The sequence below is a fragment of the Nerophis ophidion genome, linkage group LG29 (genome assembly GCF_033978795.1).
Source record: "Nerophis ophidion isolate RoL-2023_Sa linkage group LG29, RoL_Noph_v1.0, whole genome shotgun sequence".
Classification (NCBI taxonomy): domain Eukaryota; kingdom Metazoa; phylum Chordata; class Actinopteri; order Syngnathiformes; family Syngnathidae; genus Nerophis; species Nerophis ophidion.
The window spans coordinates 29,313,363-29,324,379 of NC_084639.1; positions in this window are offsets into that span (position 1 = coordinate 29,313,363).

Here is an 11,017-nt window from a genome sequence, read left to right on the forward strand (position 1 = left end):
TTACTGACTTATAATAAACAACATATATTATATTTATGTACAACTTATAATAGACAACATATATTCATGTACATCTTACTGATTCATAATAAACATATATTCATGTACAACTTATAATAAACAACATATATTATATTCATATACAACTTATAATAAACAACATATATTATACTCATGTACAACTTATTATAAACAACATATATTATATTCATGTACAACTTATAATAAACAACATATATTATATTCATGTACGACTCATAATAAACAACATATATCATATTCATGTACAACTTATAATAAACAACACATTATATTCATGTACAACTTATAATAAACAACATATATTATATTCATGTAAAACTAATAATAAACAACATATATTCATGTACAACTTATAATAAACAACATATATTATATTCATGTACAACTTATAATAAACAACATATATTATATTTATGTACAACTTATTATAAACAACATATATTATATTCATGTACAACTTATAATAAACAACATATATTATATTCATGTACGACTCATAATAAACAACATATATCATATTCATGTACAACTTATAATAACACATTATATTCATGTACAACTTATAATAAACAACATATATTATATTCATATACAACTTATAATAAACAACATATATTATACTCATGTACAACTTATTATAAACAACATATATTATATTCATATACAACTTATAATAAACAACATATATTATACTCATGTACAACTTATTATAAACAACATATATTATATTCATGTACAACTTATAATAAACAACATATATTATATTCATGTACGACTCATAATAAACAACATATATCATATTCATGTACAACTTATAATAAACAACACATTATATTCATGTACAACTTATAATAAACAACATATATTATATTCATGTAAAACTAATAATAAACAACATATATTCATGTACAACTTATAATAAACAACATATATTATATTCATGTACAACTTATAATAAACAACATATATTATATTCATGTACAACTTACTGATTCATAATAAACAACATATATTCATGTACAACTTATAATAAACAACATATAATATATTCATGTATAGCTTAGTGACTCATAATAAACAACATATATTACTTCCATGTACAACTTACTAACTTATAATAAACAACATATATTATATTCATGTACAACTTACTAACTCATAATAAACAGCATATATTATATTCATGTACAACTTATAATAAACAACATATATTCATGTACAGCTTACTAACTCATAATAAACAACATATATTAATGTACAACTTTCCTGACTCATAATAAACAACATATATTATATTCATGTACAACTTACTGACTCATAATAGACAACATATATTATATTCATGTACAACTTATAATAAACAACATATATTATATTCATGTACAACTTATAATAAACAACATATATTATATTCATGTACAACTTATAATAAACAACATATATTATATTCATGTACGACTTATAATAAACAACATATATTATATTCATGTATAGCTTAGTGACTCATAATAAACAACATATATTACTTCCATGTACAACTTACTAACTTATAATAAACAACATATATTATATTCATGTACAACTTACTAACTCATAATAAACAGCATATATTATATTCATGTACAACTTATAATAAACAACATATATTCATGTACAGCTTACTACCTCATAATAAACAACATATATTAATGTACAACTTTCCTGACTCATAATAAACAACATATATTATATTCATGTACAACTTACTGACTCATAATAGACAACATATATTATATTCATGTACAACTTATAATAAACAACATATATTATATTCATGTACAACTTATAATAAACAACATATATTATATTCATGTACAACTTATAATAAACAACATATATTATATTCATGTACAACTTATAATAAACAACATATATTATATTCATGTACAACTTATAATAAACAACATATATTATATTCATGTACAACTTATAATAAACAACATATATTATATTCATGTACGACTTATAATAAACAACATATATTATATTCATGTACAACTTATAATAAACAACATATATTATATTCATGTACAACTTATAATACACAACATATATTATATTCATGCACAACTTATAATAAACATTATATTTATGTACATCTTACTAACTTATAATAAACAACATATATTCATGTACAACTTATAATAAACAACATATATTCATGTACAACTTATAATAAACATATATTATATTCATGTACATCTTACTGACTTATAATAAACAACATATATTATATTCATGTACAGCTTACTGACTTATAATACACAACATATATTATATTTATGTACAACTTATAATAGACAACATATATTCATGTACATCTTACTGATTCATAATAAACAACTTATATTCATGTACAACTTATAATAAACAACATATATTATATTCATGTACAACTTATAATAAACAACATATATTATATTTATGTACAACTTATAATAGACAACATATATTCATGTACATCTTACTGATTCATAATAAACAACTTATATTCATGTACAACTTATAATAAACAACATATAATATATTCATGTATAGCTTAGTGACTCATAATAAACAACATATATTATATTCATGTACAACTTATAATAAACAACATATATTATATTTATGTACAACTTATAATAGACAACATATATTCATGTACATCTTACTGATTCATAATAAACAACTTATATTCATGTACAACTTATAATAAACAACATATAATATATTCATGTATAGCTTAGTGACTCATAATAAACAACATATATTACTTCCATGTACAACTTACTAACTTATAATAAACAACATATATTATATTCATGTACAACTTACTAACTCATAATAAACAGCATATATTATATTCATGTACAACTTATAATAAACAACATATATTCATGTACAGCTTACTAACTCATAATAAACAACATATATTAATGTACAACTTTCCTGACTCATAATAAACAACATATATTATATTCATGTACAACTTACTGACTCATAATAGAGAACATATATTATATTCATGTACAACTTATAATAAACAACATATATTATATTCATGTACAACTTATAATAAACAACATATATTATATTCATGTACAACTTATAATAAACATTATATTCATGTACATCTTACTAACTTATAATAAACAACATATATTCATGTACAACTTATAATAAACAACATATATTCATGTACAACTTATAATAAACATACATTATATTCATGTACATCTTACTGACTTATAATAAACAACATATATTATATTCATGTACAACTTATAATAAACAACATATATTATATTCATGTACAACTTATAATAAACAACATATATTATATTCATGTACAACTTATAATAAACAACATATATTATATTCATGTACAGCTTACTGACTTATAATACACAACATATATTATATTTATGTACAACTTATAATAGACAACATATATTCATGTACATCTTACTGATTCATAATAAACAACTTATATTCATGTACAACTTATAATAAACAACATATAATATATTCATGTATAGCTTTGTGACTCATAATAAACATCATATATTCATGTACAGCTTACTAACTCATCAATCAATCAATCAATGTTTACTTATATAGCCCTAAATCACTAGTGTCTCAAAGGGCTGCACAAACCACTACGACATCCTCGGTAGGCCCACATAAGGGCAAGGAAAACTCACACCCAGTGGGACGTCGGTGACAATGATGACTATGAGAACCTTGGAGAGGACGAAAGCAATGGATGTCGAGCGGGTCTAACATGATACTGTGAAAGTTCAACATGATACTGTGAAAGTTCAACATGATACTGTGAAAGTTCAACATGATACTGTGAAAGTTCAATCCATAATGGATCAACAACAGCCGCGAGAATCCAGTCCAAAGCGGATCCAACACAGCAGCGAGAGTCCCGTTCACAGCGGAGCCAGCAGGAAACCATCCCAAGCGGAGGCGGATCAGCAGCACAGAGATGTCCCCAGCCGATACACAGGCGAGCAGTACATGGCCACCGGATCGGACCGGACCCCCTCCACAAGGGAGAGTGGGACATGGGAGAAAAAGAAAAGAAACGGCAGATCAACTGGTCTAAAAAGGGAGTCTATTTAAAGGCTAGAGTATACAAATGAGTTTTAAGGTGAGACTTAAATGCTTCTACTGATCTCTACTTCTACTGAACTCATAATAAACAACATATATTATATTCATGTACAGCTTACTAACACATAATAAACAACATATATTATATTCATGTACAACTTACTAACATAATAAACAACATATATTATATTCATGTACAGCTTACTAACATAATAAACAACATATATTATATTCATGTACAACTTACTAACATAATAAACAACATATATTATATTCATGTACAACTTACTAACACATAATAAACAACATATATTATATTCATGTACAACTTACTAACACATAATAAACAACACATAATATTCATATACAGCTTACAAATAAATATGTATGAAATATGTCATTTATGTTTATATAGTTTTAATTCTAGTATGTTTATGTACACAGCAGGGGTCAGCAACCTGTTTGAAAGCAAGAACTACTTCTTGGGTACTGATTCATGCCAAGGGCTACCAGCTTGATACACACTTAAATAAATTGCCAGAAATAGCCAATTTGCTCAATTTACCTTTAACTCTGTTATTATTAATAATTAATGATATTTATCTTTGTGGAAACACTGATCATCTTAATGATTTCTCACAAAAAATATATATAGAAACAGATAAATATCAAAATGCAACACTATATTTTTATATTTTCTCTAAGTGCACAATTTTAAATTGGACATTTGACTTCTAAGACAGTCCGGTGAAATCACAATATCCCATTTTAATTAGCTAGCCACTAACATTTTTTAACAAAACATGAATTACTTTGCACCATGTTTGTACAAATAATAACTCATTTAAAATGCAAAAGTCAACTCTCATCATGTCACACTTTGAACTGGACACCAAATCTGATATCTGTTTCTTTGTCAGTTAGTGGGAAGCCTGGCATAACATTCTGTTAACTAGTGTCTTGTACTCTGCTGTGTAACTAGAAACTGCAACTCTGAGGGAGTCTTGCACATGTGCATCACTCAGGCGTCTTCTGGGTTTCTTCTTGATGAAGTTCATGTCAGAAAAGGCTGATTCACAAAGATAAGTGGAACCAAACAGGCTTGCAACCTTCATAGCTGCTGCACATACAACACTGTACTTTTCTGGCTCGACAAGGCACCAAAAGTTTGGTGCAGCCTGGTGGGCTTTACATTTTAAATTGTCAGGAAAGAAGAGGAAGGAATTTAAAAGGTTAAAAGGTAAATGTGTTTAAAAATCCTAAAATCATTTTTAAGGTTGTATTTTTTCTCTAAAATTGTATTTCTGAAAGTTATAAGAAGCAAAGTAAAAAAATTAATGAATTTATTTAAACAAGTGAAGACAAAGTCTTTAAAAAATTTTCTTAGATTTTCAAATTGGATTTGAGTTTTGTCTCCCTTAGAATTAAAAATGTCCAGCAAAGCGAGACCAGCTTGCTAGTAAATAAATACAATTTAAAAAATAGAGGCAGCTCACTGGTAAGTGCTGCTATTTGAGCTATTTTTAGAACAGGCCAGCGGGCGACTCATCTGGTCCTTACGGGCGACCTGGTGCCCGCCTTGGTGCCCGCCTTGGTGCCCCCTGCACTAGAGTATGTCTGCACAATAAATTCTGCCACATATATCCATGTCAATAATGCAACAAGAAAAAAAGCCTGCCCTCCGCCCGTGTGCAGCTGAGCGACCCAAAGGGGACAAGCGGTAGTAAATGGATGGATGGATGGGTGCAACAAAAAAAATTAAATAATCACATGCTGTTCTGTTCTGTTGAATTGTGTCTGAGAGAGGAGGCGTGGCCAAGTGTGCTTTAGTTCCCAGCACAGACCCACTAAGGGAGGGGGCGGGGCCAAGTGTGCTTTAGTTCCCAGCACAGACCCACTAAGGGAGGGGGCGGGGCCCAGTGTGCTTTAGTTCCCAGCACAGACCCACTAAGGGAGGGGGCGGGGCCAAGTGTGCTTTAGTTCCCAGCACAAACCCAATAAGAGAAAGGCCAACTTTGTGGAAAATTGTGTAATTTGCTGGACGTATAATGTCAAAAAAGTGAAACAAAAGTATGGGTCTAATCAAACTAGTATCGATCCGATACCAACTGGGTATCGACACGCATGTGAGGTGATAACGATGGCAAATACTTATCACGAATACTTTAAATGAAAGTGAGCTTTTTTGAAAGACTTGTTCGAAAAAGAGCAGATCAAGCAAGAAAATACAGTCCGATACCAATAGTCTTACTTGACACATTCCCCTCAAATCATTGTGTAGAAGTATTTGTTCAATGTGTCGCCACCTGCTGGCCAAGGATGCAGAATGTCAACAAAAGTCATTGCGTTGTCCCAGGAAGCAAGGAACAAACAGAAACAGCCTACAAAGTACTAGGATCCTGAAGGAGGGACCAGGTGGGACTAACTAGAACTGATTCATCAGGATCAGCTGGGATGGAACGGAAAGTAAAGGTGCTTCAAAACACAGAGCAGACAGGAAGTATCGACAAAACAAGAGCACCACGACAGGAAATGATTCCAAACACAAGTAAAAACTACGTAGAAATAAGAGCTCTAGACAGGTATTAAGACAACATACACGGGAAAACACAAACCTTAGTTAGGTACAATGATACATACTGACTAGTTAGTTACAACGACACATACTGACTAGTTAGTTACAATGATACATACTGACTAGTTAGTTACAATGATACATACAGACTAGTTAGTTACAATGATACATACAGACTAGTTAGTTACAATGATACATACTGACTAGTTAGTTACAATGACACATACAGACTAGTTAGTTACAATGATACATACTGACTAGTTAGTTACAATGACACATACTGACTAGTTAGTTACAATGACACATACAGACTAGTTAGTTACAATGACACATACTGACTAGTTAGTTACAATGACACATACAGACTAGTTAGTTACAATGATACATACTGACTAGTTAGTTACAATGATACATACAGACTAGTTAGTTACAATGACACATACTGACTAGTTAGTTACAATGACACATACAGACTAGTTAGTTACAATGATACATACAGACTAGTTAGTTACAATGACACATACAGACTAGTTAGTTACAATGACACATACAGACTAGTTAGTTACAATGATACATACAGACTAGTTAGTTACAATGACACATACAGACTAGTTAGTTACAATGACACATACAGACTAGTTAGTTACAATGATACATACTGACTAGTTAGTTACAATGACACATACTGACTAGTTAGTTACAATGACACATACAGACTAGTTAGTTACAACGACACATACTGACTAGTTAGTTACAATGACACATACAGACTAGTTAGTTACAATGATACATACAGACTAGTTAGTTACAATGACACATACAGACTAGTTAGTTACAATGACACATACTGACTAGTTAGTTACAATGACACATACAGACTAGTTAGTTACAATGATACATACTGACTAGTTAGTTACAATGATACATACAGACTAGTTAGTTACAATGATACATACAGACTAGTTAGTTACAATGATACATACTGACTAGTTAGTTACAATGACACATACAGACTAGTTAGTTACAATGATACATACTGACTAGTTAGTTACAATGACACATACTGACTAGTTAGTTACAATGACACATACAGACTAGTTAGTTACAACGACACATACTGACTAGTTAGTTACAATGACACATACAGACTAGTTAGTTACAATGATACATACTGACTAGTTAGTTACAATGATACATACAGACTAGTTAGTTACAATGATACATACAGACTAGTTAGTTACAATGATACATACTGACTAGTTAGTTACAATGACACATACAGACTAGTTAGTTACAATGATACATACTGACTAGTTAGTTACAATGACACATACTGACTAGTTAGTTACAATGACACATACAGACTAGTTAGTTACAATGACACATACTGACTAGTTAGTTACAATGACACATACAGACTAGTTAGTTACAATGATACATACAGACTAGTTAGTTACAATGACACATACTGACTAGTTAGTTACAATGACACATACAGACTAGTTAGTTACAATGACACATACTGAGTAGTTAGTTACAATGACACATACTGACTAGTTAGTTACAATGACACATACTGACTAGTTAGTTACAATGACACATACTGACTAGTTAGTTACAATGACACATACAGACTAGTTAGTTACAATGACTCATACTGACTAGTTAGTTACAATGACACATACAGACTAGTTAGTTACAATGACACATACTGACTAGTTAGTTACAATGACACATACACACTAGTTAGTTACAATGACACATACAGACTAGTTAGTTACAATGACCCATACTGACTAGTTAGTTACAATGACACATACAGACTAGTTAGTTACAATGACCCATACTGACTAGTTAGTTACAATGACACATACAGACTAGTTAGTTACAATGACACATACTGACTAGTTAGTTACAATGACACATACAGACTAGTTAGTTACAATGACACATACAGACTAGTTAGTTACAATGACACATACAGACTAGTTAGTTACAATGACACATACTGACTAGTTAGTTACAATGATACATACTGACTAGTTAGTTACAATGACACATACAGACTAGTTAGTTACAATGACACATACAGACTAGTTAGTTACAATGACACATACAGACTAGTTAGTTACAATGATACATACTGACTAGTTAGTTACAATGACACATACAGACTAGTTAGTTACAATGATACATACTGACTAGTGAGTTACAATGACACATACAGACTAGTTAGTTACAATGACACATACAGACTAGTTAGTTACAATGATACATACAGACTAGTTAGTTACAATGACAGAATACAGACTAGTTAGTTACAATGATACATACTGACTAGTTAGTTACAATGACACATACTGACTAGTTAGTTACAATGATACATACTGACTAGTTAGTTACAATGACACATACAGACTAGTTAGTTACAATGACACATACTGACTAGTTAGTTACAATGATACATACTGACTAGTTAGTTACAATGACACATACAGACTAGTTAGTTACAATGACACATACAGACTAGTTAGTTACAATGACACATACTGACTAGTTAGTTACAATGACACATACAGACTAGTTAGTTACAATGACACATACTGACTAGTTAGTTACAATGACACATACAGACTAGTTAGTTACAATGATACATACAGACTAGTTAGTTACAATGACACATACAGACTAGTTAGTTACAATGATACATACTGACTAGTTAGTTACAATGACACATACAGACTAGTTAGTTACAATGACACATACAGACTAGTTAGTTACAATGATACATACAGACTAGTTAGTTACAATGACACATACTGACTAGTTAGTTACAATGACACATACACACTAGTTAGTTACAATGACACATACAGACTAGTTAGTTACAATGACACATACAGACTAGTTAGTTACAATGACACATACTGACTAGTTAGTTACAATGATACATACTGACTAGTTAGAATGATACACACTGACTAGTTAGTTACAATGACACATACAGACTAGTTAGTTACAATGACACATACAGACTAGTTAGTTACAATGACACATACTGACTAGTTAGTTACAATGACACATACAGACTAGTTAGTTACAATGACACATACTGACTAGTTAGTTACAATGACACATACAGACTAGTTAGTTACAATGACACATACTGACTAGTTAGTTACAATGACACATACAGACTAGTTAGTTACAATGGCACATACTGACTAGTTAGTTACAATGACACATACAGACTAGTTAGTTACAATGACACATACTGATTAGTTAGTTACAATGACACATACAGACTAGTTAGGTACAATGATACATACAGACTAGTTAGTTACAATGACACATACTGACTAGTTAGTTACAATGACACATACAGACTAGATAGTTACAATGACACATACAGACTAGTTAGTTACAATGACACATACTGACTAGTTAGTTACAATGACACATACCGACTAGTTAGTTACAGTGACACACACTGACTAGTTAGTTAAAATGATACATACTGACTAGTTAGGATTATACATACAGACAAGTTAGGTATAATGACATATACAGACTAGTTAGTTAGAATGATACATACTGACTAGTTAGGATTATACATACAGATATAAATACTAGTTAGTTAGAATGATACATACTGACTAGTTAGTTAGAATGATGTATACTTACTAGTTAGTTAAGAATGAGAAATACTGACCAGTTAGTTACAATGACAAACGCTGACTAGTTAGTTAAAATGACACATACAGACTCGTTAGTTAGAATGATACACACTGACTAGTTAGTTACAATGACACATACAGACTAGTTAGTTACAATGACACATACAGACTAGTTAGTTACAATGATACATACAGACTAGTTAGTTACAATGACACATACAGACTAGTTAGTTACAATGATACATACAGACTAGTTAGTTACAATGACACATACTGACTAGTTAGTTACAATGACACATACAGACTAGTTAGTTACAATGATACATACAGACTAGTTAGTTACAATGACACATACTGACGAGTTAGTTACAATGATACATACAGACTAGTTAGTTACAATGACACATACTGACTAGTTAGTTACAATGACACATACAGACTAGTTGGTTACAATGACACATACAGACTAGTTAGTTACAATGACACATACTGACTAGTTAGTTACAATGACACATACCGACTAGTTAGTTACAGTGACACACACTGACTAGTTAGTTAAAATGATACATACTGACTAGTT